Here is a 24619-nt window from a genome sequence, read left to right as displayed (position 1 = left end):
TCCATCTTCTGTCAGTCTTCTATTTTCCTTGATCTGTGATGTATCACCTCTCACCTCTCCTCCTTCAGCGGTATCTTATTTCATCTAACTCTCTTCTCCAGTGTCAAATACTCAAGTAGATAGATCTGTGAAAAGATCAAATTTGGAAGTTTTCTGTTAGGATGCAGACTGAAATCCACCCATGACTGCCTATCTTGAATCGTTCTTATCCGTGTCTTATCATAAATGTGTATGTGCCAGGTATTCTGCTAAGCACTTTACAAATGTTATCTAATTTGATCCTCACAACAACACTGGAAGTTAGGTGCTATTTTTATCTGTCTTACAGTTGAAGAAACAGGTTAAGTGATTTGCCCAGGGTCACACAGCTAGTAAGTATCTGAGACTGGATTTGACCTCAGGTCTTTCTGACTCCAAGCCCTGTGCTATATATTGTACCACCTAGCTACCTAGTGACCATCCACTGTGCTGGAGACCTTCCTCACTTTCTCTAGACATCTCAAGGATACCAATGGAACACTTGGACTGTCTACCTGTCTTCTTTTGCCTCTGCCATATGACCTATATATCTTCTATTCTCATAATATATTTCCCTTATGACTTACCATATCTCAGTTCCTCTTCCTCAAAATTCCTCGTTGCTTATGTGTTACAGCCTTTTCTATACCCAACATGTACTCCTCCATTGTTGGAGTTCCATGTCCTGTAGACATACAGTAAGTAACACCAGTAGGATATTGATATTAAAATGATGGAGTCTTTGCTTTCATATGAAGCTCAAGAATTAAAGGGAGCTTTGTTATTACTTGAAGGTAATCCACACCATTCAGCTACTCTGCTCATTCTTTTTAATTCTGAGCCGAACTCATTTTCCATCTGTACTGCTTCTCCAAGGTACACATGCTGCTGGATAAGCCTTATATGTTGTCTCTCCAAATGTATGTTTCAGTTTGGGCAATGGGCAGTCTTCATCCCCTTGGTCTTTCCTATGTGAATGGTCAGATCAAGCTCTCCTGAGTGATTACAGATCTCTTCCAGGAGCCTCTGTAGTAATTGTCCACAGGGAAAGTGGAATATTCAGCTTGAACTTTTTGCTGGGTTTCCTCTGACGTAATGTTAAATACCTCTGGTAAGCATACATCAAAATCTTTCAAGAGACCTTCAGAGGCATATTTAACAGAAATAACCCAGTTAAGTGATGCTCTGATCATAGCTAGCAAATGAGACATAAAGCTAGAAATCATCTTGTTTAAGAGTCTGTAAAGGCAGCATTTTGCTGTATTAAGTCAACTACTTTTTTTCATAATTAAAAAAACACTTTAGAGCTTTAAATCAATTTTGAAATGGTAAAATCTGTAGGTGGTAATACACTAAAGAATGTATTTTTCTCTCCTCATTGAGTAAATGAATTACCAAGTTACCAGCCAGAGACTTATATTTTTATTTAATGTAACTTTAAGGATTTTGAATGAAAAGGAGGTCTCTCTCTGTGTGTATCTCTCTCTTTGTGTCTCTCTCTTTCTCTGTTTTCTCTCTCTCTCTCTCTGCCACCCTCCTCTTTCCCTCTCACTGTCCCCTTTCTCCTTTCCTACCCCTGTCCCCATCTTCTCTCCTTAGATGATTTAAAAAGGTACTTAGTTATTAAAATGATACAAGTTGTCCCAAAAATCTTAGTGCAGTTTTAAGCTTTACTGATTTTGCATAAGGTTTAATAGCTTATATATTTAATATTTTAAGACATGTGCTTCTCTGAGGAAAAACGATGATACCTACAAACAGTGAAAAATAACCAATATGTATTACATATAAAAGTTTTTTAATTGGCTTTTTCTTTTTTTCTATTTTTCTTTTGGGTCTAGATCTGAGAATCCATCCCTGCTTAAAATTTCCATTGCGGAAATTTCCTTCACTTGTATAGATGAGCAAATTATGTGTAACTTGTATATGAGTTAGAATTGCTTAGGTTATTTAGGTTAAATGATTTGCTCAGCTATCATGCATCAGAGGTAGAAATTAAACCCAGGTCTTTCTGACTCTCAGGCTGCTTCTGGGATATAGCTATTACTAAATGAATTTAAATCTGCTTTAAAAGGAAAGAATAATTTTAGTGGTTACATAAATAACTTTTCATTATTGTTCATGCAAGAACAGTGAGAGTTCCCTGGTACAGGAAATAATTTTTAAAAAAATTGTTGGCAGAACTAATAGGTCAGATAGTCCTTGACCCTGACATCAAAATACTTTAAAACTTAAATTTCTTTAAACTTTTTGCAGTTGGGTAATAAACATCTTGACCTGATGAGAGAGTTATTCTGGCTTTTAGCCTTTGTAAACTAAGACCTGACCCAATTTGCTAAAAATACACCTTTTAGTGTTCAGTAGTGCTACTTTAAAAAAAAAAGAGCTTGTGATTTCCTTACAAGTGCATAAAATTATAAAATGAGCTTAGCTTTATTAGCTGATAAACATGTTGATTCATTTGGCTCAAAGCTTCTGAATGGAGCCAAAGGGGCACAGATTGTTCTTTACCCCACCCAGTGGTAGAATGTTTTTCTTCCTTTCCTCCTCAGTGAGGGAAATAAACTGGAACAAGTGACTCCTAATTTCCTAATCTCAAGAATGTTTAGGAGGGAAGGGGAGAACAATTTCTCACTCTCCTACTTCTCCTTTCTTTTCTTTTTTTGGGTTATGTGATATGGAACTCAGATCTTGTAACAGCATTGGGAAACTGCATGCTTCATGGAGAAAGGAATGTAATGTACAGCGAGTGGTATAATTGTGACTTGACTGCCACTTATTTTTCACATTCCTATTCTGTAAGATGTATTTACATGCAGAAATTGGGAAATGGATTTTAAAGAGTTTAGAGAAAAGATAGGTAGGATCCCATGATCTAGGATTCTATAGGGGAAGTTGGCTCAAGATAGGATATTTTAAAGAATGAATTTCTAATGACACAAACAGTTGTGGTAAGGAAGAATGTTTAAAGAGGTGTGTATAGATGTACCAAGACTAGAGGAACTCAGATTTTAAAAGGCCATCTACTGAAAGGCAAGGGCAAATAACCAAGGATCAGTATAAATATAGTAGCATGGTCTTTAAGCACTTCAGGCCCAGAATGAGCTGGAACTTGACAGTAATGTTTCTTTGATGCTTTAATGGTTCAGTAATCTCATCACTAAAAATATTGCAGATATCACTAAAAATATTGCAGATGTCTCTGCCCTCTCATTTTGTGCAGCTCTTCCCTGTGTCTTGTAAGTCTTCCAGAGAAGTTCTGCCTAACATGCTGGAGGCCTTTCTTTTGGTCATTTTTAATATTTTGTTGACATCAACACAACATTTATGCTTCCCATCTCTTAATATCTTTGTTTTGCTATGGCTGACTTCACCTTGTTTTCCCGTGGCATATCTCCTGAACAGTATAATTGATAATGAGAATTCAGTATAGATATGGTTCTTATCATATAGTAGCATAGCAACTCAATTATTGGTTTTGGTTGTGGACAAGACTCACACTTTTAGAGAACCAGTAGTTAAATTAGTGTTTGCAGATTGGCTAAAATAGTTCCTTCAAAAGGATATGTAAGGAATTGTAACCTAATTTCTGATGCTTATTATTTAAAGTTTTGTGCTTCTTTGAAAGAAACTTTGGTAATCTTACAAAATTCAGTTTGGGGAATTCTATTTAAAAATTTGAAAACATGTTAAAAATCATATGTTTATATGGCATACCTCAGAGATATTGCAGGTTTGGTTCCAGAGCACTGCAATAAAGTAAATGTAGCAATAAAGAGAGTCACATGAACTTTTTGGTTTCCCAGTGTATATAAAGGTTATATTTACACTATACTCTAGCCTATTAAGTGTGCAGTAGTATTATGTCTGAAAAAGACAGTGTACATAACATAATTTTAAAATATTGCTAACCATCATCTGAGCCTTCAGTGAGTTGTAATTTTTGCTGTTGGTGGTTCTTGGCTTCATGGTGATGGTTGCTGAGTGATCAGGATAGTGGGTGCTGAAGGTTGGTATGGCTGTGGCAATTTCTTAAAATAAGACAAGAATGAAATTTGCCACATCAATTGACTCTTCCTTTCACTCGAGCATTTAGAGGATTATTGATGGACATCATTTCAATATTGTTGTGTCTCAGGAAATAGGGAGACCCAAAAAGAGGGAGAGAGATATGGGAACAGTTGGTTGGTGGAGTAGATAGACCACATACAAAATTTATTAAGTTGGCCCTCTCATATGAGTGTGGTTCGTGATGCCACAATATAGTGACAATAGTAGCATTACCAAAATGTGACACGGAGACACAATGTGACCCACATGCTGTTGGAAAAATGGTCCTGATAAGACTTACTTGACAAAGGGTTGCCAAAGACCTTCAATTTGTAAAAAACAATATCTGTGAAGCACAGTACAACAGTGCATGCCTTTAGTTAGCCATCATGCTGTATGGAAGAATGAAATACACCTTTCTAAGAGTTCTTTTGAAATACAAACAAAATAGTAAATAAAGGGAAAAAATGAGAGAATGTAAGTAGTTTCTCTTTTTTTAACATTTACTTTTTTTTTTGCAGTTACATGTAAACAAAATTTTTTACCATTCCTTTTTTACAATTTTGAGTTCCATATTCTCTCTCTCCCTTCTTCTCATCCCCCTCCCTAAGACAGTAAGCAGTTTGATATAGATTTATACATGTGTAGTCATGCAAAACATTTCCATATTAGCTTTGTTGCAAAAGAATATTCAGACAAAAAAAATCCAAGAATAATAAAGTTGAAAAAAATATTCTTCAATCTACATTTAGAATCCATCAGTTCTTTTTCTGGAGGTGGGTAGCATTTTTTAATCGTTAGCCTTTTGGGAGACACTTTGGACATCATTGTATTGCTGAGAATAGCTAAGTTATTCACAGTTGATACATACAATATTGCTTTTACTGTATACAATGTTCTCCTGGTTCTTCTTAGTTCACTTTGCATCAGTTCATATAAGTCTTCCCAAGTTTTCCTGAAAGCATCCTGCTCATCATTTCATATAGCACAGTAGGATTCTATTGTAATCATGTACCACAACTTATTCAGTCGTTCCCCAATTGATGGGTATCCCTTCAATTTCCGATTCTTAGCCACCACAAAAAGAGCTACTGTAGATATTTTTGTACAAATAGGTCTTTCCCTTCTCCCCCCCAATGTCTTTGGCCCCAGACCTAGTAGTGGTATTGCTAGGTCACGGAGTAAGTACAGTTTTATAGCCTTTTGGGTATAGTTAAATATCCAAATTGTTCTCCAGAATGTTTAGATCCATCACCTCCATCACCAACCAGTTCATTAGTGTCCCAATTTTCTGACATTCCCAAGAAGTGGTTTTCTTAACCAATAGCAGTTTATGCTAATAAATGATAGCATTTCATATTTTTTTTTCAGTCTCTGTTTTTAGCAGAAAAATAGTTCTTATAATTTATATTTCTGTGTCCCATTGGCTATGTTTAAGTTCAGTGGTAGGTGCATCCGGATGAAATCTGGAAAGTAGGGAAAGGGCTACATGGGTAAGACTTAGAGTATGGGGTAGGATTTACATTTTTTTAAGCTTGTTAATTCAAAGTAATTTCATCGGTGGGACATTTAGGAAAGATATTTATGAACGCTATAACATTATTCAACTTTCGCTTGTGTTGGGATGCCACTCCCTTTTCTACACTAACTGACAATTTTGGGCCAGAAGAAGGACATGGAGGTCAGCAACTGTGCATCTCACTTTTGCTATTGATTTTTATTTTTATTTTTTTAGGCAATTGGGGTTAAGTGACTTGCCCAGGGTCACACAGCTAGTAAGTGTCAAGTATTTGGTCTGAGGCCTGATTTGAACTCAGGTCCTCCTGACTTAAAGGGCCAGTGCTCTATCCAGCTGCCTCTGCATCTCACTTCTGAAAGGATGGTAACTTCTGTTGTGCAGTAAGGAAAAATTGGCCCTTTTTTCAATGGTTCGATTTGTAATATGTCTAAATGGAACTTTGGGGAACTTTTACCATTGACAAAGTAAATATTCAGTTGCATATTTTTAAACATATATAATTTGGAGTCAGAGAACCTGGTTTTGAAGTCTAACTCTCCCATCTATTATGCCCTCAGTCAAGTCACTTAATCTCCAAAGTTCAGTTTCTTCATCGAAAAACAGAATATACTTGACTACTGTTAGATTCTTATGGAAATTAAAAAAAAAAAGAAAAGAAAAGAAAATGAAGATAGAGTACATCTGCAAAGTGAAACACTTCCTGAAATTGTTAATACTTAATGAAATAACATAGTACTAGAGTTGGTAGATTTAAGGAGTTATTCTACTCTTTTTGTCAAGTTGGTTGATCTTGGGTTCATCACTTTTTTCTTATATAAAATGAATTAGATAACTACTAGAGTCTTATCCATCTCCCAAAACTATAATTCTTTGATAACTAAGAAGTCAAGTAAACAAATCAATAAAAATTTTTAAGTGCCTACTATGTGCCAGGTACTGTGATAAGTGCCTGGGGTGAAAATGCTGATGAGGATGATGATGGTCGCTAGTATTTATATTGTTTTTCAGGGTTTCCAAATTGCGCTGCAAATATCTCATTTGATTCTCGCTGCAACTGTAGGAGTAGATCATACTATTATTCCCATTTTATAGATAAAGAAACTGAGACAGATGGAGGTTAAGTGACTTTCCCAAGGTCACTTACGTAGTTTGTCCCTGAAGCCAAATTTAAAATCGGGTTTTTCTGATTCCAAGTCCACTGAGCCACCTAGCTGCCAAACAATAGTCCCTGCTCTCAGGGAGAACACAGTGCAATGGAGAGACAACATGTAAACAACTATTACAAGTAAGATATAGATAGGAGAAATTGGAGATAATTTCGGAGGGACAGCATTAACTGGAGAATTGGGAAAAACTTATAACAGAAAGTGGAACTCAAGCTGAAACCTGAAGGAAGCCAAAGAAACAAGAGGTGGAAATGAAGAAGAATAGTTTCAGGTGTGGAACACAGCCAATGAAAATGGTCGGAATTGGGAGATGGAAATTTTATGTGTAAGAGACAACAATGTCACTGGATCACAGATTATGTGAATGGAGAGTAAGAGGTATGAAGACTGGAAAAAATAAGAAGAGACCAGGTTAAGAAGGTCTTTAAAAATTAACCAGAAAGTTTTACATATGCTTCTGGAGGCAATAAGGAGTCACAGGAGTTTACTGTATAGAGGAGTGACATGGTTAGACGTGCTTTAAGAAGATCAGTTTGACAGCTGAGTGGAAGATACATTCCCAAGGTACTACAAAATGGGCTAGATCCTAAAATCTAAAGAGGACACCTTCTGTACCACACATCACACTGGCCCTACTTTCAGCCTGGGCTCTGCAGTTATCACTGAAGGGAGCAGTGATCAAGAGAAGGGGCCCACCTTGCTTGCTGCTACTGTTACTAGCTTTTGATCAATCAAATCAAGCAGCTCTGGGACTGATAGCTCTCTTGCTGTCTCTTCTCCATAACCCTTCAACCATTTGCCCTACTTTTTTTTTCTTTTCTTTTTTAAAATTTTTAACATGTTTTTAAAACTTTAGGTTACACATTTTCTCTTTTCCTCTCTCCCCACCCACCCTTATTGAAAAGGCAAGCGTCTCAATACAAGTTACAGATGTGTAGTCATGCAAAACACTTCTATAGTAGTCCTGTTATGAAAAACTGAGTATATATCCCTTCATCCTATCCTATCCCCCATTTATTCTATTCTCTTGACACTGTCCCTCCTCAGAAGTGTTTGCTTTTGATTATCCCCTCCCCCAACCTGCCCTCCCCTCTATTAACCCCCTGTTCTCTTGTCCCCTTCCCCCCCTTATTTTTCTGTAGGGTAAGATAGATTTCCATACCCCATTGTGTGTGTTATTCCCTCCTTAAGGCAAATCCAATGAGAATAAGATTCACTCATTCCCTCTCACCATCCCCCATTTCCTCTCCACTGTAAAAGCCTTTTCTTGTCTGTTTCACATGAGATAATTTACCCCATTCTACTTCTCCCTTTCTCCTTCTCCCAGCATAATTCTCTCTCACCCCTTAATTTTATTTTCTTTTTTCTTTTTTTTTAACATTTCAAGGCTCCGTGCTTGTCTTATAAATTTTTTTTTCCATATGCTTTTGAGTTGAAAATTTTTCTCCCTTTTTCTCCCCCCCACCCTTCCCAAGATGGTGCACAATCTGACATAGGCTTTACATTTACATACCCTTTAAACATATTTTCACATTAGTGAAGTTGTAAGTAAAAATTAAAACCAATAGGAAGAACCATCAGAAAGATGAAACAAAACTCAACAGAAGGCAAAAATAAGTGAGAGCGATTCATCTTCCATAATTCTTTCTTTGGATGTGAACAGCCTTTTCCATCCCGAGGCCTCTGAAGATGTCTTAGATCCTCGTAATGCTAAGAAGGGTTCAGTTTAACATTCTTAGTCATTGCATAATGTGGCTGCTATTGTGTACAAAGTCCTCTTGATTCTGCTCACTTCACTCAGCATCATACCATATAAGTCTTTCCAGGTTTTTCTGAATTGTTTATTTTGTGGTTAGACTTATCTAGTGCCGAGAGGGGGAGGTTCAGGTCCCCCCCACTAGTATAGTTTTGCTGTCTATTTCTTCCTGTAACTCCCTGAACTTCTCCTGTAAGAATTTGGATGCTATACCATTTGGTGCATATATATTTAGTAATGATATTACTTCATTGTCTATGGTGCCTTTTAGCAGGATGTAGTTTCCTTCCTTATCTCTTTTGATTAGATCTATTTTTGCTCTTGCTTTATCTGAGATCAGGATTGCTACCCCTGCTTTTTTTTACTTCAGCTGGCGCAAATATATTCTGCTCCAGCCTTTTACCTTTACCCTGTATGTGTCACTCTTTTTCAAATGTGTTTCCTGTAAACAACATGTTGTAGGATTATGGTTTTTAATCCATTCTGCAATCCATTTCCGTTTTATGGGAGAGTTCATCCCATTCACATTCCATCCTTTTCCCCCCTATTTATGCTTTTCTTTCTCCTTTTTCCTTTCTCCCCTTCACTAGTGTTTTGCTTTTGACCACCGCCTCCTTCAGTCCCTTCCCCCCTTTATCATCCCTTTCCCTTTTCTTCCCCTTTAGTCTTACTGCTGCTTCCCTCCCTTCTTTCCCCCCCTCCCTTATCTGTCCCCCCTTTTCTTTCCCCTTTTCCCTCCTACTGCCTATAGGGCAAGTTAGGTTTCTATACTTAACTGATTATATTATGCCCTTCTTGAGCCTAATCTGATGAGAGTAAGGTTCAAACAATGCTCCCCCCCTTCTTTCCCTCTGCTTTAATAGGATTTTGTGTCTTTTCCTGTAATGTACCCTTAATTTTATTTTCCAGATATCACCCCGTCATCTTCAACTCACCCTGTGCCCTCTATCTATGTATACATACGTATAATTTTTTTCCCTCCCACTACCCTAATACTGACAAAGGACTCATGAGTTACAAATATCATCTTTCCCTGCAGGAATGTAAACAGTTCAACCTTAATAAGTGTCTTATGATTTCTCTTTCCTGTTTACCTCTTCCATGTTTCACTTGAGTCTTGTATTTGAAAGTCAGATTTTATATTCAGCTCTGGTCTTTTCCTCAGAAATGCTTGAAAGTCCCCTGTTTCATTGAATGACCATTTTTCCCCCTGAAGGATTATACTCAGTTTTGATGGGTAGGTGATTCCTGGTTGTGGTCCTGTCTCCTTTGCCCTCCAGAATATCATAAATCCATGCCCTCCGGACCCTTAATGTAGAAGCTGCTAAATCTTGTGTTATCCTGATTGTGTTTCCACAGTACTTGAATTGTTTCTTTCTGGCTGCTTGCAATATTTTCTCCTTGACCTGGGAATTCTGGAATTTGGCTAGAGTATTCCTAGGAGTTTTCCTTTGGGCATCTCTTTCAGGAGGCGATCAGTGGATTCTTTCAATTTCTATTTTGCCCCCTGGTTCTAAAATATCAGGGCAGTTTTCCTTGATAATTTCTTGAAAGATGATGTCTAGGCTCTTTTTTTGATCATGGCTTTCAGATGGTCCAATACTTTTTAAGTTCTCTCTTCTGGATCTATTTTCCAAGTCAGTTGTTTTTCCTGTGAGATATTTCACATTGTCTTCTATTTTTTTATTCTTTTGGATTAGTGTTACAGTGCCTTTGTTTCTCAAATTGTCACTAGCTTCCAATTCCTCCATTCTAATTTTTAAGGAAGTATTTTCTTCAGTAAGCTTTTGGACTTTTCCATTTGGCCAGTTTTGCTTTTTAGAGCATTCTTCTTCTCATTGGCTTTTTGGACCACTTTTGCCATTTGGATTAGGCTATTTTTTAAGGTGTTATTTTCTTCAGTGTTTTTTTGGGGTCTCCTTTAAAATCACCCTCAGTTTTTCCACTACTTCTCTTCTTTGCTTCTCAAAATCGTTTTTGAGCTCTTCCATGGCCTGGGACCAATTCATATTTTTCTTGGAGGCTTTGGATATAGGAGCTTTGGCTTCATTGTCTTCTTCTGGTCAAATGTTTTGATCTTGTTTGTCATCAAAGTAAGATAATATAGTCTGACTCTTTTTGCGCTGCTTGCTCATGATCCCAGCCAATTACTTGAGTTTTAAACTCTTTGTTAAGGTAGGAGTCTGTTTCCAGTGTGGAGAATGTACTGTCCCAAGCGTCAGGAGTTTTGTGCAGCTGTTTTCAGAGATACTTCTAGGGACCTGTACATTTTCAGTTCTTCTAAGGTGTTATGATCAAGGGCGAGGTGTTTACTCCTTTCCTGTCCTGTGCTCTGGTCTATGAGAGACCACAAGCCCTCTTTTCTTTCTCTGAACTGTGAGGAGGGTTTCTTCTCCACAGCCACTACAAGCTCCACAGGGCCAGCACTCCTCCTAGCCCCAGTACCGCCATTCAGAACTGTGACCCAGATCGAAACACTGGCAAAGCAAGAGAATCCTGCACCACCAGAGATCCCTGCATTCCTCCTCTGATCAGCCACTGGATTCCCCATCAGTCTGTGGGCCAGAAGCTCAGGAGGCAGCTGCCACCCCTGGGCTGAGCTCAGGAACTGGAGCTGAGACCCTGCGTTCCTCCTTCACCACTGCAGAAACAGGCTTTTCCCACTGACCTAAGTTGTCTGGAAACCGCCACAGCTGCACATGATTCATTCCTCTGAGGCTTGCTCCAGGTTTGCTACGGCCTGTGTGCCCATGCCGAGCTGTGCCCCTCTCCCCACCTGGAGCAATATACCTTTCTGATCAACCATCCAGATTGTCTTGGCCTGGAAATTTGTTTCCCTCTGTCTTTTTGTGGGTTCTGCTGCTTTAGAATTTGCTTAGAGCCATTTTTTATAGGTATTTGGAGGAGAGCTCAAGCAAGTCACTGCTTTTACTCTGCCAACTTGGCTCCCCCCCCATTTGCCCTACTTTTCACTAAGGCCCTGAAGCTACCATCCTGGGAATCAACTGTTGTGGAGGTGTGACCTGGTGACCTTTTCTGTGGGGATGCTGTAGCCCTAGCTACTGAAGACCCTGAAGAGAAAATCCTCACCATTGAAGACGTTGGCATTGTTGAATGGTTCAACATCAGAAATGAATGGTTTTATTAGTGTAAATAACATTAAAGAAGATACAGTACCACCTATTTGCTGCTGCCCCTTAAGGACCAAAGATCTTTCCATCTGACTTGTAGCTGAAATCTATACATGTTATCTCTTACTAGAATGCAGCTTTTTTGGGGGGGGGGCAATTGGGGCTAAGTGACTTGCCCAGGGTCATTCAGCTTGTCAGGTGTTTGATCTAAGTTCGGATTTGAACTCAGGTCCTCCTGACTTCAGGGCCAGTTCTCTCTAATGCACCACCTAGCTGCCCCTAGGATGCAGCTTTCTTAAGAGCAGGATCTATCTTGCTTTTCTATTAGCACCTCTCAATGCTTAGCACGTTGTAAGTGCTTAATAAATATCCATTCATCATTTCCTTTATTCATTCATTCATTTCCTTCATTCATTCATTATGGCTCAGTAATCAAAAAGAATATCTGGATGAAGAGATCCGGAGTCTCATTTATGCCTGTAAGGAACAGAACTTAAATTTAATAATGTTAAAAAGTTTTAAGGGTAATCATGGACTTTCAAAATAGGACAGTGTAGAGGGTGCATTTGAAAATGAGGAAATGGATTAAAGTAACAAAAGATAACAATGATGGCATAGTGGTGTAGAGATTTGCAAAACATTCTTTCCCCAAAACAAAACCACACAGCAAAACAGATGGAACAAATGTTTTGCCTGGACTGACAAAATGACTAACTGATGGAAATAGGAATCCAACCTCAGTCTCAGTACTCCAAAGAGAAGATGAAGTGGCTACTGATTTGGAAAAAGTAGAAAATGTTTTGAATGATGCTAAAAAGTCAAAAGACCATCCATAGTAATGAAAAGAGCCTCAGTAAGTGTTGGGATTGCAGTGCAAATACATGAAGTAAAGCAATCCCTGTGCTCAAAGAGCTTATACTCTAAAAGGGGAAGATAACGCATGTAGGAAAGCAACATCCAGGAAATGGTGTATTTGTGTGCAGGTCACAGGGATGGTTAGTGAGTTATATGGTTAAGTTATTGACAAATCCTTTCCAGGAATGGTAGTGATTTAATTACTGTTAGCAGAATAAAGGCAAACCTGGTGCTAAGATTGACAGAGAACATCTTGGTGGTTCTTGGGGCACCTAGACTTGTTGAATTCTCCCTAGGGTCTCAGGGTGATAGTTAAATGCCTTGTTGGAGAGGAAAGGTAGAGAGTACAGTGGTATAGTGTGAGGATGTCAGGAATGCTCCAGGACTGTCAGTTATTATTCATCATAGTGATCGGCTTAAGACATTGAGAAAACAATTTATTTTTATTATAATGCTTTAGGAATAAATATGAATAGCAGTTTTACAATATTTTTCTAGTAATAGTGAGTACTAGATTAGAAATCAGAAAATCTTTTTTATACTTTTGGCAAGTCCCTGAAATTTTCTTACCTTTATTCTCTTTATAAGATTTGGATAGTTATACCTGTCTATGAGGTATCATTTTTTGGTGAATATCAAATGAAAAAAAAATTAAAAAGTGCTTTGGAAAAAACAAAGCAGTATACAAATAAATGTGAGGTACTTCAGTGCCTTTGTGGTGTTGGCACTTAATATATCAATGCTTATTACAAGTCTTCTCTTCTTTGGTAGAAGACCTTTGTGAATTGCTGTAGCCAAAAAAAAAAGACATTCACATGGTGGCCAAACTTCTGGTATCTTCAAACTTAACTCAGCTCGTCTTTGGAGAATAGATATTGAAGCCTTTTAAGCTTGGTTGGCCTTGCCAGAATTTATATGGTCTACATTGACATAGGCTTTAAGAACTTTCTAGAGTCAGTTCTGTGCTTTAATGAAGCATTGAAGTAAAACTGTAATAAAATCAGTTTCAGTGTTTAAAGAGTAAATCTTCTGTTTCAGAGAATGAGATTCTTCAGAGTACCTCTGCTACCGTTCTGAGTAATTGAGTTCTTGTAATTTTTATTAGAAGTATTAAATTATATTACAAGTGGCGGTTAAAATGCAAAGACCTGGTAAATATGAGTAAATTTAAAGTGTTTTGGGGCCATCAATTTCACAGAAGACAGTGTGTTTAGCATACCAGTGTGTCAATCTGAACCTGCCAGGAATACACTAAGGTATCCCAGTGTAGTTATACTTTTTGTAACGGGGGAAAAAAAAGGAGTTGGCAGAAATGGTGGGAAAAAGACATTAACAGTGGTGATGAAATGAATTTCAGTTGATGTGAATGAAAGTAGGCAAGGATTGGTTGAGGGGCCACTAATATTCTTCCTACCATTTTTTCCTGGGTCTGTGTTAAACAGTTAGTGAAAGGAGAATAAAGCAGTTACAGTTTTATAACTGCAGTTCTGACTTTTTGTACTACCTCATCTATAAATTTGTCCTTCCTCCTTCCCACATATTATTTTTATTTTCAACATCTTTAATGTAAAATATGTAGATTTATTACTATTGTTGTTATTACTAAGATTTATGACAGCAGTATTTGGAATTATGATAATAATCCTTTTTCATCCAAAGGCTATTATTTCATAACGAATTTTTCTGCTTTTGTGTAGCATAACAGTGTATATTTTAGTGTCTTATTTATACATTTAGATGGATTTTGGTGATGAAGAGAGCCCAGGAAAGCAGCAGCATCCTTTAGGTCTTTGTTGACCAGCAGAATTAAGATTTTGTTTGTGGAGTTTCTAAATTTGTTCTTCAAAAGTTTAGAGTTTTCTGCTATAAATTGGACATCCTTTCAGATAATGAAACTTAAAGAAATTTAGCTTCACATTTCTAATTTCTAGACTCAGATTTTGCTTTTTAAGCAAATTAGTAGATTAGGGCTTCCAAAATTATCCTTTCTAGATCTGTTAAGAGTCCCACATTCTGTTACTTTTGGCAATAATTGTCTCCACATTTACTTTATAGAGTCCTCTTTGGTGGAGCCCACAGGAGGAGAGGAAGCACAAGATTCATAAGATGGCGGGCGGGTGAGTGACTGAGAATCTGGACTGGGGCTTGAAAAAATAAGTAGTCATTGCTTCATAGCAACAGAAAAAAAATTGAAGAATAAATGTGGCTGTCTTTTAGGTAACTTGGTGTGGTACATAAAGACAGTGAAAAGGCTCGATGCTTTTTATTCTAGTGTTCAACTGTTAGAGCATTTGAACCACAGTGTTATCTAAATTTGCACTCTAATTTATCAGTTAATTGGTGATTTGGGGGAAAAATAACAAATACCAGCATAGGCCCATATGTTTGGTGATGGTGATAAAATAACATTAATAAATGAGAGCTGGTCAGATTACAAATAATGTTAAGTTATATATTTTAATGACAATTTTAGGTTTTTCATTTTTAAGGAAATACAAATTCCAGACTGATATACTGAGTTTAGTACCTTGACAAAAAGCCCATGAAGTCCTGATTAAGCCATCATATACAAAAGAGAAAGTTATAGAAATCAAAGACACAAGATTGATCCTGATTGGTATTAAAGTAGCATAAAAACAAAAATTCTGTGATTCAGAAGAGAAAAAAAAGTAAAATATAAATTGTAAACCGAAAGATTTACTATAGTTAACATAGCAACAGTGTAAAAAAAATATATCCAAAGCCACCCAATAATAATGGTGATGAGTATACTGTGGAAGAGAAGTAGATCAAATATGATAATTAGTAGAAATATGGAAACTAGAACTCTAGGATATTTAAATAGTATAGAAAGTGGGAACTACAAAATTATAACCAACTTAAAAATGGATTCATTTTTAGAGAAGTGGTTTCCATACTTTTCATGTTTGAGGGTCTCTTTATTTTCTAGTGGAAATAGAATTTTTTTTAAAAAATAAGATTTATTGGTGGAGCTAGGTGGCATAGTGGATACAGCACAGGCCTTAAAGTCAGGAGGACCTGAGTTCAAATCCAGCCTCAGACAAAACACTTGACACTTACTAGCTGTGTGACCCTGGACAAGTCACTTAATTCCAATTGCCACACACAAAAAAAGATTTATTGATGCCTTTTCCCCTACTCACAAGCGCGCGCGTGTGTGTGTGTGTGTGTGTGTGTGTGTGTGTATGTGTGTGTGTATGGAGAAATGTATACATATGTATATATATAAATTTTATCAGACCCTCCTGTAACAAAGAAAATTTATTGAGCAAAAGCAACTAACATAGCAACTATTTCTCATAGTATGTGCAGAATTTCACAGCCAAAGACCCCCAACTTAAAAGGAAGGAGGTGCATTTTGTCATCAGTTTTCTAAGTCTGAGAACTGGTTATTAGGATTTCTGTTCCACTTCCTTTTATTGTTCTTTACATTTTTTCTACCCATTTTTGTATATTATCTTGGTTTTACTTGTTTCTTCATCAGTTTATGCAAGTATTTCCATTTATCTCTAAATTCTTCTTATTTTTTGTTGTTTAGTACATAATAATCATGTTACATTAACAGTCATTTCCCAATCAATAGGCACTAGATTTTTCTCCTATTTTGTTACCACAAAAAAATAATGCTGTAAACATTTTGTAATATATGGGGCCTTCCTTTCGGACTTTGACCTCCTTAGGGGTATGTGGCCAGTAATAGAATCATAAGGTTAAAGATTATTGGGGCAGCTAGGTGGTGCAGTGGAATTCAAATCTGGCCTTAGACACTTGATACTTACTAGCTGTGTGACCCTGGGCAAGTTGCTTAACCCTGACTGCCTCACCAAACCACCCCCCCCCCAAAAAAAAAAGAATATTTAGTGACTTTAATATTTCAAATAATTTTCCAGGATAGTTATATCAGTTCACAGTTCCAACAATAGCTTATTAATAACTCACGTCTTTCCACAAGCCAATTCCAACAATAACTATTTTTGTCTTATCTTCATTGCCATTTTGATGGCTATGAAGTAAAATGTCAGAATTATTTTAATTCATTACTTTTATTATTAGTGATTTAGGACAGTCTTTCATATTGATAGCCTGCAGTTCTTTTGAAAATAACTTGTATTTATATTCTTTATGTATGTATTAAGGAATGGCTCTGGTCCTATTAATATATTTGTGGCATTCTCATATATTGTTTTTTATCAGAAATATTTGATACAAATATTTCCCCCATTTTATAGTTTCTTTCGTTCTAGTTGCATTACTTTTGTTCATGCAAAAGCATTTTAATTTTATGTTACCTAAATTATCAATTTATCTTTTATCTTTTGTTTCATTAAGACTTTCTCCATTTACTACCATTGTAAAAGTACTCTCCTCTGTTTGCTAATTTTATTTTTATATGACCTTTTATATTTTAGCTGTGTATGTATTTAAAATTTATTATAAAATATTGGGTGAAGATGCTGGTCTGAATCTAATTTCTGCCAAACTTTTCCATTTTTCCCAGTCCTCCTTGCCTAATAGAGAGTTTTTTCCCCAGGAATTTGTATTCTTGGGTAATTGAACAGTGATTAAACATGCAAATTTGAAACATAAAACACAAAGCAGTATGTGATTATTTTGTAGACTTGCTTTATCTTTTCCACTGGTCTCTTTGTAATGAGTGCCAAATATTTTTATTTATTACTATTTTGTAATAATTGGAGCTCTGCAAGTGCTATGTCTCTTTTCATATTTTTTGTCATTATTTGCTTGAGATTCTAGACTTCCAAGTGAATTTTGTTATTCGCTTGATGTAGTTCCATGAGGTAACCTCTTGGCAGTTTAATCGGGATAGCACTAAATCTGAACTGATTTAAGCAATATAATTTTAATTATATTGGTACTGCCTGACCAAGAACCATGATTATCCTTCAGATTATTTAGGTCTTATGTTATTTTTTTAAAGAATATTTTTCAGCATCATTTACATAATTCTTTTTTTTTTTAAGGCATTTGGGGTTTAAGTGACTTAACCACAGTCACACAGCTAGTAAGTGTCAAGTGTTTGGTCTGAGGTCGGTTGAACTCAGGTCCTCCTGACTTTAGGGCTGGTGCTCTATCTACTGCACCACCTAGCTGCCCCCTATTTATATGATTCTTGAGTGTATGTTGGTATGTTGATTCCCAAAGTGAATTTTCATACTTAATTGAATGAGATTTCTCTATTATTTCCTTTTGCTTTTAAAAATTTCTATGTAGAAATGCTGATGATTTTTATAGGTTTTATTTTGTATTTTGATGTTTTACTGAAGTTACTAATTACCTTGATTAGTTTCTCTGCTATTACTTATGCCGGGGAGAGTCTGCTGCATAAGTCATCATGCCATCTGCAAATACAGATAATTTTGTCTTCTCTGTCAGCTTATGCCCTTAATTTGTTTCTCTTGTCTTATTGCTTTAAATAATTGAGAAGACTATATAGCTTGCATAGTGCTTTAAGGTGTGGAAAGTGACATATACATACATATATACACACACACACACATATACATACATACACATACACACACAAAATATCTCTCAACTCTGTGAGGGAGGTGGTGTTGTCCCCATTTTATAGATGGAAACTCAGTTACAGAGCAGTTAAAGTCATTTGCCCCAGGATCAAGGTAGAATTCAAACTCAGTTCTTCCTGACCCTAATCCTGTGTTTTATCTACCAGGCCACGTAGCTATGGACGTCCTGATTTTATTCCTTTTTTTTTTTTAATTATTTTATCAGGGTTAAGTGATCTGCACAGGGTCACACAGCTAGTAAGGTCAAGTGTCTTAGACACCTGGATTTGAACTCAGATCCTCCTGACTGCAAGGTCAGAGCTCCATCCACTGAGGCACTTACCCAGGGTCACAGAGCTAGTAAGTGTCAAGTGTTTGGTCTGAGGTCAAATTTGAACTCAGGTCCTCCTGACTTTCAGGGCCAGTGTTGTATCCACTGCACCGCCTAGCAGCCCCCTTATTCCCATATTTATTGGGAAAACTTCCAGTACTTCCCCATTGCAAATAGTTCTGGGTCTTGATTTTACATGTGTACTTTTTATTGTACTAAAAATGGGCTCTTTCATGTCTGTGCTTTTAAAGGTTTAACATAAATGACTACTGTATTCTGTCAAACACTTTTCATATAGTTCCTATTTTTTGTTATGTATATCCTAAATTAAGCTAATTGTTTTCCTTGTCTTGATCCATCTTTGCATCCATAGTATGTATAACTCCGTCTTAGTCATAGGGAATACTTCTAATCCTGTAGTAGTTTCTGTTAACTGCTATGTAACCAAGAGGCCCCAGGACTCTACCAGCTTCCTATTACTTCTTACTTGTAACCAATCCAGTATCAAAGATCTTCTATATTAGAATCTACCCTGAGGAATGGGTGAGACCTGAGGCAAGACTTCAAACCTGACATCTACTCAGCTGCTGCTTTCTGAGGTGTAATAAGCAACTGCTCTGTGGCTGTCCTCAGAATCTCTGTGATTCGTAGTCCTGTGATGTTTAGGCCAGAGCTTATTTCACAGGTCACCACCCTTTCCTTCATACTCATCTATCAGCACCATCTCTCCTATATCTCTATCCTACTCAATTCAGTCATCCTCCCCACCCCCCCAAGACCTATTCTGTCAGCTACAAAATGCTCTTTCTATCAGGCCTATTCTTCTCATGTTTCTTTTCTTCTTTTTGTAGTCTTAGAAATCTAGCTTTCCCCAAAGCCTACATATCTGTTTACTCTTTTCACCACTAGATTTATCTTCACTGGTGACTCACACATTTGATCTAGAGTAGAGATACTTCTTTCTCTTTACCGACACTTTCAGAATATTCTACAGCTATCAGTCAGTAACCTTTCCTCCTTTAAGGTTCATTTTAAAGGTGTGTGTGTGTGTGTGTGTGTGTGTGTGTGTGTGTGTGTGTGTGTGTGTGTGTGTGTGTGTGTGTGTGTGTGATGTATGTAACTCTGTGGAGGTTTTGTTTGCTGTTCTGTACTGACATCCAGGTAATTTTTCTTCCTTTATCAAGGAGCTTATTACATGGCTCCTGGTCTTCTTCTCTCCACCCCCTGCTCTTAGGGAATTCAGTTTGATATCCCCTCAAATATTCTTGTTTCCCAGTTCATCACCCTTCCCAACTTCCATAAGCTACTTTTAGTTACACTTGGGGAAAGTTATACCCTTGATTTTATTATCACACACAATTATTTTACCTCCACAATATGTAATTTTGATGTTTTCTCTTGACTGTAGCCTCTTATCCTTTTGTCTATCCTGTGTTTTACCCGTTCTAAACCTATTCTCAGTCCTCAGTGTAACCTCTAGTAACCATGTACCTCTCAGTTTTTCCAGGAAATCACCCTGCCATGGCCTCACTCCCCTGCCTTCAAAATCTTTACCTGGTAGTTAACCAGATCAACTTTACATTGCCCTTCTACCCTTGATTTACTTATCTCTTTGTCCTATTCCTGCTCTTCCCTTTCTCAGTCTTAATCCTGAATTACTTTCACCATCTGCTTCCTCTGTTCCCATGCCCATGCTGCTGAATTCTGATGGCATTATTCTCCAGGCTGTAACTTTTACTTCCTCTACCATACCTCATCCTTCATCTTGAAATCCCACGTCAGCCCTGGAATTCACATTTTGGAAGTCTCCCCCATACCCGTGTCCTCTCCCTCGGAATTGGATGGATTCTCTTGGAACCTCTAAAATTTAAGGAGGGTGGCTAGATTTGAACTCAGGAAGAGGACACATAGTAAGTGCTTAATAAATACTTGTTGATTGGGGGAGTCACACAACCCTAATGAGTGGAATTACTACACATTTGTTGTGTAATTTCACTGCTGCATATTGCCTCTGTTCCTGTTTTCCAGTTTACATTCTGTCTTACTACTTTGGGTATCTGTTTTATTTTATTGAGCTATTCCACTTCTAGAAATATCAAGTCATGAAGAAAGGAACATGGTGTGCTCTGGGAATCACACTGTCTCCTGAGTCATGAATCTTGGTTCTGCCTACTTTCACTCAAACCTTGTTTAGTTGATTTAGCCTATTTTTATGTCTTTGTCTCCCATCCAACTTAGGTCCTGCCCAAACTAAGGCCTCTGCCCCCCTTTCTTGACATTGGATACAGTACTGGTAAGCCCAGCTTCATTTAGAGAATATCATCTCCTAAGATACCTGTTCCCAAGAAACAAAATCTATTATGAAGTCCTTTAAATGCTCCCACTCTGTGAAAACATGCTTCATAACCTTTTTCTAGTATGAGAATAACCTTCCACATTTTCTTCTTTTGCATTTAGCCCCTTCCCTCTCTAATCTGTTTCCCTCACAGCTGCTAAATTGATATTCCTAAATCACAGACCTGATCATCTTACGTCCCTGCTACAAAAGTTTTTGTAGCTTCCTCTGCCCCTAGGATAAAATATACAACTCTCTCTTGGCATTTAAAGCACGTTATAATTTGACTTTCGCTTACTTTCTAGGTTGATTATATATTATTCTCTCTCTTCTCATGTACTGTCCTCCCAGACAAATTGATCTGCTTGTTTCCTATATGTAACTTTCCTTTTCAAATCTTGCTGTTTTTAAACCAGCTTTCCCTTATGACCAGAATGTTCTATCTCTTGAAATTCCTGGCTCCCTTCAAGACTGAACTCAGGTGCCACCTCCTTAAAGAAACCTTTGTTGATTCTATCAGTGGTTCTTGCCTCTGGAAACAACAACAACAACAACAACAACAACAAGTCTTTTGAATTTATTTTGTACTTATCTGTGAACGTGTTGCTTTCCTATACCCAGAGTAGAATAAAAGCTCATTTAGGTCAGGGATTTCCTCACTTAGGAATTTATATTCCCAGCATCTAGCATAATGCCTGATTTGTAGCAGGTTATTAATAAGGGCTTATTGATTCATTAATTCTTGGTCCCTCCCTGTATTCTTTTTAATTTACTTTGCCACAGTCACCCTCGTGGGAGACTAATGAACTTATTGTCCCTTATCTACTCATATTTTAGCTAGATGGGAGTGTATCTTTCTCTGGCCCTTTCTCATTAGAATGATTTTCTTCTTTATAAATATTTGCTCCCCCACTTCTTTGTGTATATAGAACGGTCATACTTCCTTGTTTGTTTGTTTCTGCGTATTGAAGTACTTCCACCTCATTTTAATGACACTGACTTGAAGTAGTTTGAGATCTGGTTTTGAAGAACTTTCCCTTTGCTTACCAATTTTTTTCATCATTACTCTTAAGATTCTTGACCTTTTGTTTTTCTGCATGAATTTTATTTTTTCCCCTTAGCTCTGTAAAATATTTCTTTGATAATTTGATTGGTATAGAACTGAATGAATTTAGGTAGTGTTGTCATTTTTGTTGTATTGCATTGACCTACCTGTGAGCAATTAATTTTTTCAATTATTTAGATATGTCTTTATTTCTACAAAGAGTGTTTATAGTTTGATAAATTTAATTTTTAGATGAATCTTGGTAGATGCTCTCCCAAGTATTTTATAGCTTTGGTATTTATTCTGAACGGAATTTGTCTTTTTAGGTCTTTCTGCTGGGTTTTGTTGGTAATGTGCTGGGATGCAGATGATTTGTTTTATATCCTGCAACTTTGTTGATGTTATTATTTAACTTTTTAGTTCGCTTTTTAGCATTCTCTAAGAAAGCATCATATCTGGAAAATGTGAACATTTTATTTCCTCTTTGCTGAAACTTAGTCACATGAATTTCTTTCTTACTGCTACATTGAACACTTCTAATATTGTTAAATAGTAGTGGTGATACTGAGTATTCTTGCTTTACCCCTGATCTTATTTGAAGTCCTCTATGTCTTCTCCATCACATATAATGTTGACTCTTGGATTCTGATAGGTATTATTTACTGTGTTAAGGAAAAGTCCATTCATTCCTTTTGTTTCTAAAGTTTTTAATGAATATGAGTGCTGGATTTTGACAAAAGCCTTTCTAGTATCTATAGATATTAAGTGATTTAATGAAACAAGGGTGTTGGTGATTAAGGGTGACTGGGAGCTAACAGTGGTAGTGGTTATGACATAACAGCTAGGGGCTTGCACTTGTAACTCCTCAGTCTACTCTAGGAAAATATTCCTTGCTGTCTCAGGAAGAGTAAGGGCATACATGTTATAGAATGGTGCCTCAACCTCCCCTTTTACTGAAAGGCCATCTTTTTTTTTTTTGTCTTTGATTATTAGTCTCCTACATGTTGATTAGTCCTGCTCTCTTAGTATCTCTTAGTATGTTGTTTAGAGATATGTTTTGAATATTTTATTTTGAATATTTATTACTGTCTCTTTGATTTCTTATATACAAAAAATAGCTCTGGGTTAGTAGAAACTGAAATTCTGAAATTTAAATCACACATGCTTTGGGGCTTTAAGTTTGCAGATTTTTAGTATATGATCCATGGAGTCTGTTGATAAGTACATTTTTCTCTATTTGTAAAAGTAGTAGGCACTTTTATTATTATATATTGCAGCATGGCATTTGGGCTTTTTAATTCATCAGATTTTTTTTCTGGGTGATATACATTATTTAAATTGTCTTTGGACATTCTGTCATCAAGGTAAGTCATTTATTTCACTTCCAAATTTACTGTCTTTTGTTTCTATACTGTTAGATTTTCTTGTGTTTTGTTTTTTTTTAGTTTCAAATTTGTCTTTTTCTTTTAGAGAAATTCTTCATTTTTTTCCTAAGTTATCTACTGAATTCTTTGACTTGTTCATTTCTTCTTGAGGTGCTGTGATTTCTGTCATAATTGACATCCTAATTTCTCTGAAAAATTTTTTTGAACTTTCCAGTAGTTCTTGTTGCTGACCTATAATTTCTGGCAAACTTGCAGCATTTATTTGAATTTGGGAGTTTTCCATTCACTTTCCTTAAGAGCATAATATTTGTTATCTTTTCTTTATGTTGCAACTTTGATTACTATACATTTGGGGTGTTTCTTTCAGGTTTTGAGGTTGTGGGAGGGCATTGCTTCTGAAAACAATTTATACCACTGTCTTACAAGTCAAATGACCCTATTTTGGATGTCAAAACTTCTCAGACACATACATGCTAGTAGGTATAGTATTATTACATATTGAGTGAGAAAATACATAATCATAAAAAGTTACTATGGGTTCAATAATTTTATTAATCATAGCAGTACTTGCATACATTTGAAAAATAATTCGTATTTGTGTGACATATTTAACTTAATCTTTAGAAGAGATGTTTTTATTTGTTAGTGAAGTCTGGATTTATGTAAAATTATAAAGAAGATTTTTTTTTATCATCCTACTGCTTCTCTTTTTAAGACTTTTGCCCCTCCATTCAAGTGTTCTGTAGCCCTAGGTGGGCCTAGTGACCTTACATCATAGTTCGTATGTAAAACACATTTTATTGGAGTTACCTTTCATACCTCCCTGTGTTGGACCTTTCTATGCTAAGTATGTCTCTCCCAGAATTTAAATGACCTGTATGTTAGACTAGACCTTTAGGGATGACTAGATCTGATGAAGAATTAACTATTAATAAATGATAATTTAATTTGTTATGTTTCCCCGAGATAGCTGTATTTCTATCTGATTGCTGGAAATCAAACTTTTGTTTTTTCCATATGAATTTTTAATGTCATACTAAGTACTATGCTAATGTAGCATAGGATCTGTACTCACTCTCACAATTTGTGAGGTTGCTGACTACCTTTTCCCTTAGAATAATCTTGGAGTGGGGGAGGATTTCTAGTAATCTTGCTCATGAACTCCAGTCTGGTGTGTTTTGTAATATTATTTGCCAAGCTGATATCTCTCTAAGATCATTTAACTAATCAATTAGCTTTTATCAAGGGATATTTACCAAGAAGGTGTATAACAAGGACCAAAGTACAAAATCTTCCCCCAAGAATCTGGGAAAGCAAATATACATAGATGCCAAAGAAGACAAGTTTAGAGAGCACATGTGGCAAAGATATAACTGATAGCTCCTAGTTGATTAGAATTTCCTTTCTTCTTTTGTGGAAGACTTATGGAGTTCTTCTTCATTTGTCTAGTTTGATCTCTTTCAGTTTCTAGCTGGATGC

The 24619-nt window shown here is 36.6% G+C and overlaps 1 protein-coding gene across 8 annotated transcripts in view; it reads left to right on the top strand.

Moving 5' to 3' along the window:
- The window catches only part of AKT3 (AKT serine/threonine kinase 3), a 414511-nt gene that overhangs the window by 92844 nt on the left and 297048 nt on the right, over positions 1 to 24619 (top strand). For 2 of the 8 annotated variants that reach the window (XM_078156267.1, XM_078156265.1), the window contains one exon: positions 14551 to 14612. The exons of the other annotated variants lie outside the window; for them this stretch is intronic. The gene's annotated coding sequence lies outside the window, so the exon portion shown is untranslated. The remainder of the gene's footprint in view (positions 1 to 14550; positions 14613 to 24619) is intronic. 8 annotated transcript variants of the gene reach the window in all.

The sequence above is a fragment of the Phascolarctos cinereus genome, unplaced genomic scaffold (assembly GCF_003287225.1).
Source record: "Phascolarctos cinereus isolate Bilbo 61053 unplaced genomic scaffold, phaCin_HiC Scaffold_5;HRSCAF=322, whole genome shotgun sequence".
NCBI classification, from domain to species: Eukaryota; Metazoa; Chordata; class Mammalia; order Diprotodontia; family Phascolarctidae; genus Phascolarctos; species Phascolarctos cinereus.
This window is presented reverse-complemented; position numbering and strand designations above follow the sequence as displayed.